This window comes from Lepeophtheirus salmonis, chromosome 4 (assembly GCF_016086655.4).
Source record: "Lepeophtheirus salmonis chromosome 4, UVic_Lsal_1.4, whole genome shotgun sequence".
Lineage (NCBI taxonomy): Eukaryota > Metazoa > Arthropoda > Copepoda > Siphonostomatoida > Caligidae > Lepeophtheirus > Lepeophtheirus salmonis.
In genome coordinates this window covers 52,426,184-52,435,279 of record NC_052134.2, presented here as the reverse complement: position 1 = coordinate 52,435,279, position 9,096 = coordinate 52,426,184, and positions in this window count along the sequence as shown.

Here is a 9,096-nt window from a genome sequence, read left to right as displayed (position 1 = left end):
AACAAGCAAAAAGGCAGCGTATCTCACATTTCCTAGATGCTGGAGTTGATTTGATGAAGATTACAGACAATTCTAAGTGTTCCAATTCGTTGAAGCTTCTTGTCGCAATATGATTAAATATTTTTTCACATATTATGGTCTTATCTTGTAGATATCACTCTCAGCTCTCCGAATTGATATAAAAACCTACATTTAGTATCATTCTCATACACTCAGGTATATGAATCAAATCAATACTCCATTTCTTGTATTTTTATTCTCGTTTGAGCACTCCTTTTTATTATATTATAAATTTTAACAAATTTTAAAAATATTAGGAATATTTTATTTGACTGAGTATTATATGTAGAACTGTTGATTACAAGTATTTAATGACTAGTATAAACTAAATTACAAATTCTGACTGTTGAACAAGACGATTGTATTTAAAAACCTATTCAAATATTCCGAGTGACCTTCCTCTCTCTTGACTCTGCTTTTATGCGTGTGAATACCTGATGAGAGGACTCACTGAAGTAACCGAGTCCCCTTCACTTCTTCACGAAGAAATCATCGACATGGCTCAAGATCATGTGGATTTTTGGAGTCCAAGACGGTGGTAGGCTCTTCTGAAACTCTGAATATCCTTCCTGAAGCTGTAGAGGAGACTTTATCTAAAGCAAAAGCCTGTCACTGCATTCAGGAGTGGCATGGCCTCAGCATAGCAAGGATGCCTAGAACTGTAAGACTGAAGTTCAAGGACAATTTTGCGCATCTTCAAGTCCATCGAGGCAATGAAGTCCAAGGGAGAGATGTTTAAGCCCGAAATGAGGGTACGGACGTTTTCCCAAGACTCTAGAGCATTAGGGAACACCGTAAGCAAAAACAATACCTTCACTTCCTTGTCTTTGAAGCCCCTGAATGGGCCTGTTGGAGAATTGTCTTCCTGTATCATATTGAACAAAAACTTGAAGAACCCTCATCCTCCATCTAGTCTCTCAGCTTGATGCCATAGTCTCCAGTAATGTTTCTACTACTGACAATGAACTGAATGAAGCTCTTGACATCCTTGCAGATTGGAACAAGGTTTTTGTCAAGCTCAGTAGATCCATCACTCTGTTCTTTTCAGAATTCCAACTCTTTCAAGTAAAAAAAAAAACTCCTGACATTTAACTCAACTTATCTCTCTGTAAATATGATCTAAAGGTTTTGTTCAGCCAAAAGCCTATCGAGTTCTACCCTCAAAGATTTGGAAACCTGACAGATTGGTAGAAGGCAGAGTATAGAGGAAAGTTTGTGCAGAGAACTGGCTTGAGCTAGCTTCCTGTAAGCTTTCACCCATTTGAACGTAAGATCGGCGTCCAGAGACGTTTGGCAGGACAACATCACCAAAAAAAAGATGGCCTCAGTGCAGCATTGACAAGTTGGATTTTTCCTTTTGGTGATATTTTTGTGAGAACAGTAGAAGATTGCTATCATATGAAAGGTATGTCTGATCCCTTTTCCGAACCCCTGTTTGTATTAAGAACAGGTGTGTAGAACCTTGGGAAATCTTTCAGGGAGATTTTGGGGTCTGCCAAGAGGAAGAGAGGAATCAAGAGTATTTTTGTTTGACTTTCTGATCTCACAAATATAATATTAATAGTCAACCTTGGGGTTTGAGTTGCCCTTGATGTGATGGAAAGGTTGTTGAAGTAATCTATAACCTCCAATAAATAAAAAGCTGCTTGAATTGCTTGTGGCTTTGAGTTAGAACTTCCCTGCTCAACCCGCTCCATCCATGTTGACCCTGAAAACGAAATCGTCGACTTTTAACTTTTGCTCCTCTGAGGAAGGCTTCAAGCTAGCTTTTTTACAGCATACCAAACAAATTTTGCCATAATATGCCTTGTAATCTTCTTTTGAAGGTATCTAATTGCTTAGTGCTTACTACATTCCCCAAAAACAAACAAATAACATGGTGTTTAATACGTTTATTTACACGTTTAAAATCGAATTAGCACGGTTTTGTTTTTACAGTGCGCAATGTACCTCAATTACGCAATAAGATGGCTATAAATGACATTGTTAATTGATAAATCAATAACAAAGGATACTGAATGTGCAATTTGAACATCGTTTGTTTTGTATTGATTTGTTATTTATCCCCATATGAGGGATTTTATAAATTCTGAGAGCTGAGAGTGATATCGACAAGATAGGATAATAATATGATAAAAAAATATTTCTTCAACATATTGGAAAACAATTTCGTAGGTGGTTTAAAATTATGTTTCTAACCACATTTAGAAATTGCAAAGTTGACAATATTTTATTCTCAACAGATTCTGAAAGCCAAATGTCACAGTTTTTGAGTTTAGGATGCCATTTTGATTGTATATTTTTTGCAAAACTATACTGCTCCAGCTCACTGCGAGTCAACAAGTTGAAATTACTTTTGAGTGTAATTCGAGTTGCAAGCCTTACCTTTCGAGTCCAAGTCTAGTCGCAAGTCTTTTATTGTGTGTTTAAGTCAAGACAATAGCAAGCTTGTTACTACTCACGAGTCGAAGTCTCCTCTTCTGGTAATGTTATCTTGACCACGGTACTATCTACAACAACAAACTTAAGCAACTCATTGATTGAATATCTTAGTTTAAAAAACTATTGAGGCACTTATTCAATGAATTAGAAAATAGACATATCCGTAATGAATAAATACATAAGTACACATATCATTATGTAATATACATTTGGCAGCATCACCAATACTAACAAAAAAACAATTAAGGAATAAATTCTGTTGCCTAATTCATAACAGTTTATGACAGTCATTGAATTCAGCTATTTTGTTTTGAATCAAGTAAATGGATGTAATTGACCTATGAACTTAGTTAGAACCGAGTAAATGAATAGCCACGATATGTTCGTGGCTATATAGACATTCCTACAAAAAATAACCATCAGAAGTACATAATAATGCTACTAAGCTTCGTAATCCCCTAGGGGAGAATACTCTTCATATTTTGCTATTATTAGGCACAAATGTCAATTTAAAGCATCTAAAAACTGAAATATAAAACTTATTTGTTACGATTAAGTTTTTAAGCATTATAGATTCCCGGGAATCCCGAAAAGATCGATAATTTATCATCACTAATATCAATTCATATGAGTTCTCTCCTCAAGAATTAAAGAATAATAATAAGAGTTTAAGAAGAAAAAAAAATGATGTGATGACCGATGAGCCAGTGTGTACTTTAGTCTCTAGAGGACTCTCTAACAATAACAGTTTGCCCTGTATACACACTCAATGCTACATGCAAAATGCTTGCAACATTTTACTAATACGACTACATTGTCATTTCTTAGATCAAAAATATGTATATGATATTACATCTGGGTGAACTATATACAGTTCACCCAATATACACGCTCGATTCTACAATCTACATACGACTGCAAAATCTAGATTGCTATGCCTTAGATCAAGAATCCCTTCATTTAGTACAAAGATTTGTGCATAGATATAATCTTTGCTCTTTTAATTGTATAAGATAACTACATATTCAGAAATCCCTATCTATCGATTATGGCCAATTTGTATGAGGATGGGAGGATCCCTTTAGGCAATAGTAAAAGTTTCTTTTGAGATATGCAAAAGTTCATGAACACAAAGCCAGTTCGGATCTCGGATAATAACAAGTTTACTTATACAGTACACTGGTACTTCGAATAAAAGACCCATCCTATCTCGGAGTCAGACTAATATCCAAGAAGAGGCCCGTCCCTTGAGTATTCTTAAGCACACGAATTTATAATGTGTTTTCAATTCCGCTGTTTAAGTAGAAAACAATTTAAGTTAAGTTTATAATTCAGATGAGGAAACGGTCCTCTAGTTCTTCCCTTTAGTAACATAGTTGTATACAAGTTTATGTATTTCAAAATAAGCTTCTGCTTTGAATAACAAATCTACCATATTTACGTCAATAAATCATGGAATAACAAGCTGGGCAAAGAACGTAAAACCTTCATAATCTCACGAAACAATTAAGGTCTTTTTTTATTACCTAATTATCATAAAGAAAAATCAAGACCCTCCCATACGGCAAAATACTTCGTATATATGTACTTATATTGAATATAAAAGGTGATATTGTACCTTCTGTAACTATAATACTCATACGTAGTGTACAAAAAATGTTACATCTATACTTTTAATGCACATTGGCTCAAAGTCTATTACTATTCAGGTACAGTGCAAAAGAGGCCCATTTTTTAGGGAAAGGTTAAGTATTTTGAATTTTGTAAAATTTAAGATTAATCTTGATTTTGAATTATTTCAATTTTTCTAATAAAGCAAATTTGATTTTGATCTTTCCTTATTTATAATTTGACTATTATTTTATATATTTATAAAAACCTCCCAGTCCTCTTTTGGATAGGATGGAGAAATGAAGACAGATGGTTTTTTTTAAATTATTATTATTAATGCCCAATTTGGCAAAGAGACAAAAACCTTTTTTTTTCAAATTTTAAAGTTAAAATTTTTCAGAAGAGACTAAATTTGAACATTTTTTTCAAAAAAGAGAAAAATATTTTTTTTCCCTCTAAAATATTGACATTAGAAATTTCTTAGACATGAGGAATTTTTCTTGAAATTATAGTTATAAGCTCCTCCACTTTCAAAACGGTTATCAGTGGCTGGCAATTACATTTAAAATTATACTAGGGGTCAGTTGTATATTGTCTAAGTAAACTTATGGATTCAATATCATAAAAATAATTGCGTCATGGTATCATATGATATAATTAAATATCGGTATGTCAAAAAAAGAATTGTGTTTTACCAAATACTTGTAACGCAGGAGTATCTGTATGTATTTCAGAATAGGTGATAAAATGTAAATCCAAGCAAGTCAATTTTTTGTTTTAAAAAGTCATCATTGATCAAAAATAGCATTATTACAGGGAAAATGTTGTAATTATATAATTTTATTTTATTATGCATTTTTAAATCAATTTACACCCAAAATAGGCAATAATTCTTCTTTTAGAGGGAGACGCTAACACACCCACTAGACTTATTAAATTATGGACAAAAAAGAAGAAAGAGTACGCGCATTAATCGTTTTCCCTGTTCTAATCCCTATATTTTCTTCACACACATCCCCTCTTTAATTACAAGGTAATTTAACTATGAAACATTATTGGGAATTGTTTAAAAAAAACTTCTAAATTTTAATCAAATACGTTAATCTATTTTTAAATGTGGACCTCTGTGTATGTGTATGTTTGTCCTTCAATCACGGCCAAACCAATCGATGGATGTCCGTGAAATTTTTCATGTAGGTTGTTAAAGCTCTAAAAACGGTTTTGGTAATTATTTTTTTGGTCTTTAAGGCCATGGCAGCCTTTAAATAATATTTTTAGAACTTCACCAGACCAACCTGAGGCTGGGGTTTATTTTGGATAATATAATGGTTATTTGATGCTCAGGGAAGAGCGGGTGAAGAACTTAACATACCTGAGGGACCTGCAGCTCACAGCCTGGAGTTAGAGGTGTATTCTAGCATACTATAAGGGATTCTTGGGGCTTAGAAATGCGGCGGGTGCAGTTTAAACTGTATTTTGGCCCCGCACTTCACTATAACTGGACACCCGGGGTGTATTTTGGGATATTAAGTGGGTTTCTTGATTCTCAGGTAAGCGGCAGAGGAACAATTTAACCTGCCTCAGGGACCAGCAGATTATATACACAGTTCGTAGGTGTATTCTAGCATATTAGAAGGCGTTCTTGGTAATTAAAAATGGGGCGGCCAAGCAAATTAAGCTGGCTTGAGACCCGGTACTTCCCCTGTACAACTTGAGAGGCGGGGTGTATTTTGGGAGATTAGGAGGTTCTTTGATAGTCAGGGAAGGGGTGGCGAAGAAATTTAACTTTACTTAGGCACATCAGTTCACATGCAAAAACTGTGGGTTGGGGGTGTACCACAGAAAATTAGAAGGGTTCCTTGGTCCCTATAAGCACAGCGGCGGTAAAGTTTAAACTCTATTTTGGCCCAATACATCATCTGTACAACCTGAGAGCTGGGGTATATCAAGAGATTTCTGTGATCCTTAGGGAAGCGGCTGCGAGGCTGTGAGTTCGGTGTCTGACCCAGAATAAGGTTAACCACTTCCTCATCGCGTGCCTTGGGGGCACAGGAACAGCTAGGTTGGTGTTTGACCCCAAACAGAGTAACCACTTCATCATAGCGTGCCATGGAGACATAGAAGTAGCAAGGTTACCGTCTTGCAAAGAAAAGAATAATGAAATACAGGGAGAATAATTCATAAAATTTAACACCGTACAAACCTATTTTATCTTCTTATTAAAAGAAAGTGTACAAAGATACATACTAACATGCAGCGAGAATAATTAATAGAATTTGACGGCCTTTATTTTTTATTTTATATTAAACAGAAGAATTATTGATTAATTTTAATTTCTTAATGTCCCGGGCAACAGCGGGAAAACCTAGTAAGTATGAAGGACAAGAAATAATTAAATATTTTGTATTTTTGTCAAATTTTCTTTAGTTCTCATTATATAAAATGTTGTGGGTTGAGTTATTTAACATAAGAGAACAATTACACGGTCAAAATTTCTACCAATGATTGAAGGCAAGGATGGAAGCCATTTTTGAGCACATAATCCAAAACTGACCTCAGTTTTTTCTCCGACGCATACAGTTAACGAAACGTCGGGGATTATAGTTATTCGGAACTACTATCGTTCAGAGTCATTTTATACGCTTAAACAATCACGAAATTAAAAGTTAGATCAATAAAATTAATGTAAAAGTTTTTTTTAAATTATTATCATACTGTTTTTATTGATTGTGTACCTTACATTGAATTCGAGATATTTTTTTTTTTAGGCTCACCAATGTTGAAAAACGACACTTCTTTAGACCATTATAACTTATTCATCATTCATAGTAATAAGGAATAACATAGCTTATGTTAAATGTTATCTATAAAAAAAGACATAGGTATTAAAAAAAATTGCATCCTCCAGGTTTTTTATTCGATTTTGTATTTTTTTGAGTTATTTCATTATAATAATAGTTTTACGACTTCAATTCCTTCTAATTACGTCATACACTGTAATAATTATATCATAATATATAAAACCGTGTCTCGTACAAATTCAAATAAAATCAATATTAATTTATAATCATATTTGAAATATTCAAATTTACAACTCTCCGTGAATGGAATTCTTCATTGTTTCAACTTGGAAAACCTTTACAAGGAAGGAGTCGACTCTTCTCTTTTATGAAGCCTGGTAGTTGTCCTTCTTGTGATATTTTTAATCATCGAAAAACTATTTGTTTTAATAAAGTGAAAGAAAATATAGATTTGAGGTGGTGGAAGTTTAATTTTAATCTAAAACGTTATAAAAGGGTTGTTATTCTGTTTGATATGTAATGCCAATAGAGCGTTTTCACGTGACGTCACAATTTGAATGTCGTCCATTTTGAGTGCCTAAACAATGAAGTTTTATAACAATGAAAATACTTTTTTCATTAATATTAAGAAAAATTGTGAACTATTGGATGTCAAAAATGTCCCCAACCAATAGAAGGACTTCATCATTACTGTCCATCATCCCTTTATTGTCTAGTTTTTTAAAATATATTTATGAGCCTAAAATGTATTAAAAATAAGAAATTACGTCGTAATACAGTCTCATTTTCATGTTATAGATACAAATTACTAGACTAAGGATTTGTGACTGACTATTCATTCCTCAAAAATAGCTCACCTTGACCTTTTTTTGGAAAAACTGCTCATTTTGCCATTTTTTGTGGTCTTTTTTCAAAACTTGTATAAAATAAATATACAAAGTTTGGGTTTAAGTTGGATTAAACAATATCTATGATGATATTTTTGGAGGTAAGATATGTATACAATGAAATGAGGGTTATGATTACAGGGAATCAGATTCCAACAACAGCCAATTAGAGCAAGGATAAATTTAGAGCAAACTTGATTATTGAATAATCCCCATTGAATCTTGCAACAAATGTAAAATACATTTGCGCCAAATTGATCTTCTATTTATGCAAAAGGTTGGACTTAAATCAGTGGTGTTGATGATGAGATGCCTCTATCTAAAAAGACTCTTAAAGATCTCGCCAACTTTAAACTTCCCTCAACTAACAATGTGGACGTGTTTTAATATGTTTAAAACTACCGATACTGATCGAAGGCAAAAAATAAGAGAAGAAAATATTCCTAAAATCTTGATTTGTCGATATAATATAGTAAAATTTAAGAAAATAATTTTACAACACTAATTACTTTAAGTTATTCTTATAAAAGTGTATTTTTCTATAAATGTAAATTGCTCAATTTTGATATTTTGGGTGCTCATTTTTCGCAAATTTAGCACACTTTTTTTGCTCATTTTCGCAAAGAAAATTAATAATCAATCCTAAGTCTACGAATTAACTATGATAATGGAAAAAATAAGATATTTTTCTTTAAATATATCATTTTTCTCGTCCCAAATTGATTTAAAAAAATACAAATCTAGCCATTTTTAAGAATTTTCAATACATAATACTTTAATTTAATTAAAATATTACTGTTTATCAATGTCCTGAAATATTATTCAATACAAAGTCTTTTTTTTAATTCCTAAAAACCATTTGATGAAGTTCCATCATTTATAGCAAATTTGTGCATTGTTTATAGTAAATATATCAACTTTGATCCCCCAAAATGCCGTTTCCTTCAATTAGGATGTCAGTAAAATGCTCTACAAAGAAGAGTAGTGATAAGTTGATGACTTTAATTACCAGCAAAAGTCTTCTTAACTCTTTTGGATGTCCATAACTTAACATAATATACAACGTATTTGTAAAGCTAAATCTTGATTTAAACAATAATATTTTTATATTAATCAATTGGAACTAGGTGTTTAAGATGCATTTTTACACTGTATGTATGCAGAATAAGTAAAATGAATATTCATATTTGTTAAAAAATCAACAAACTAGATGCATGAGTGATTCAATCAATTCCGATTTCTGGGGATAATTTGATTTGATATAATAGATCCTCTCATAAAAAAGCATCAGATAT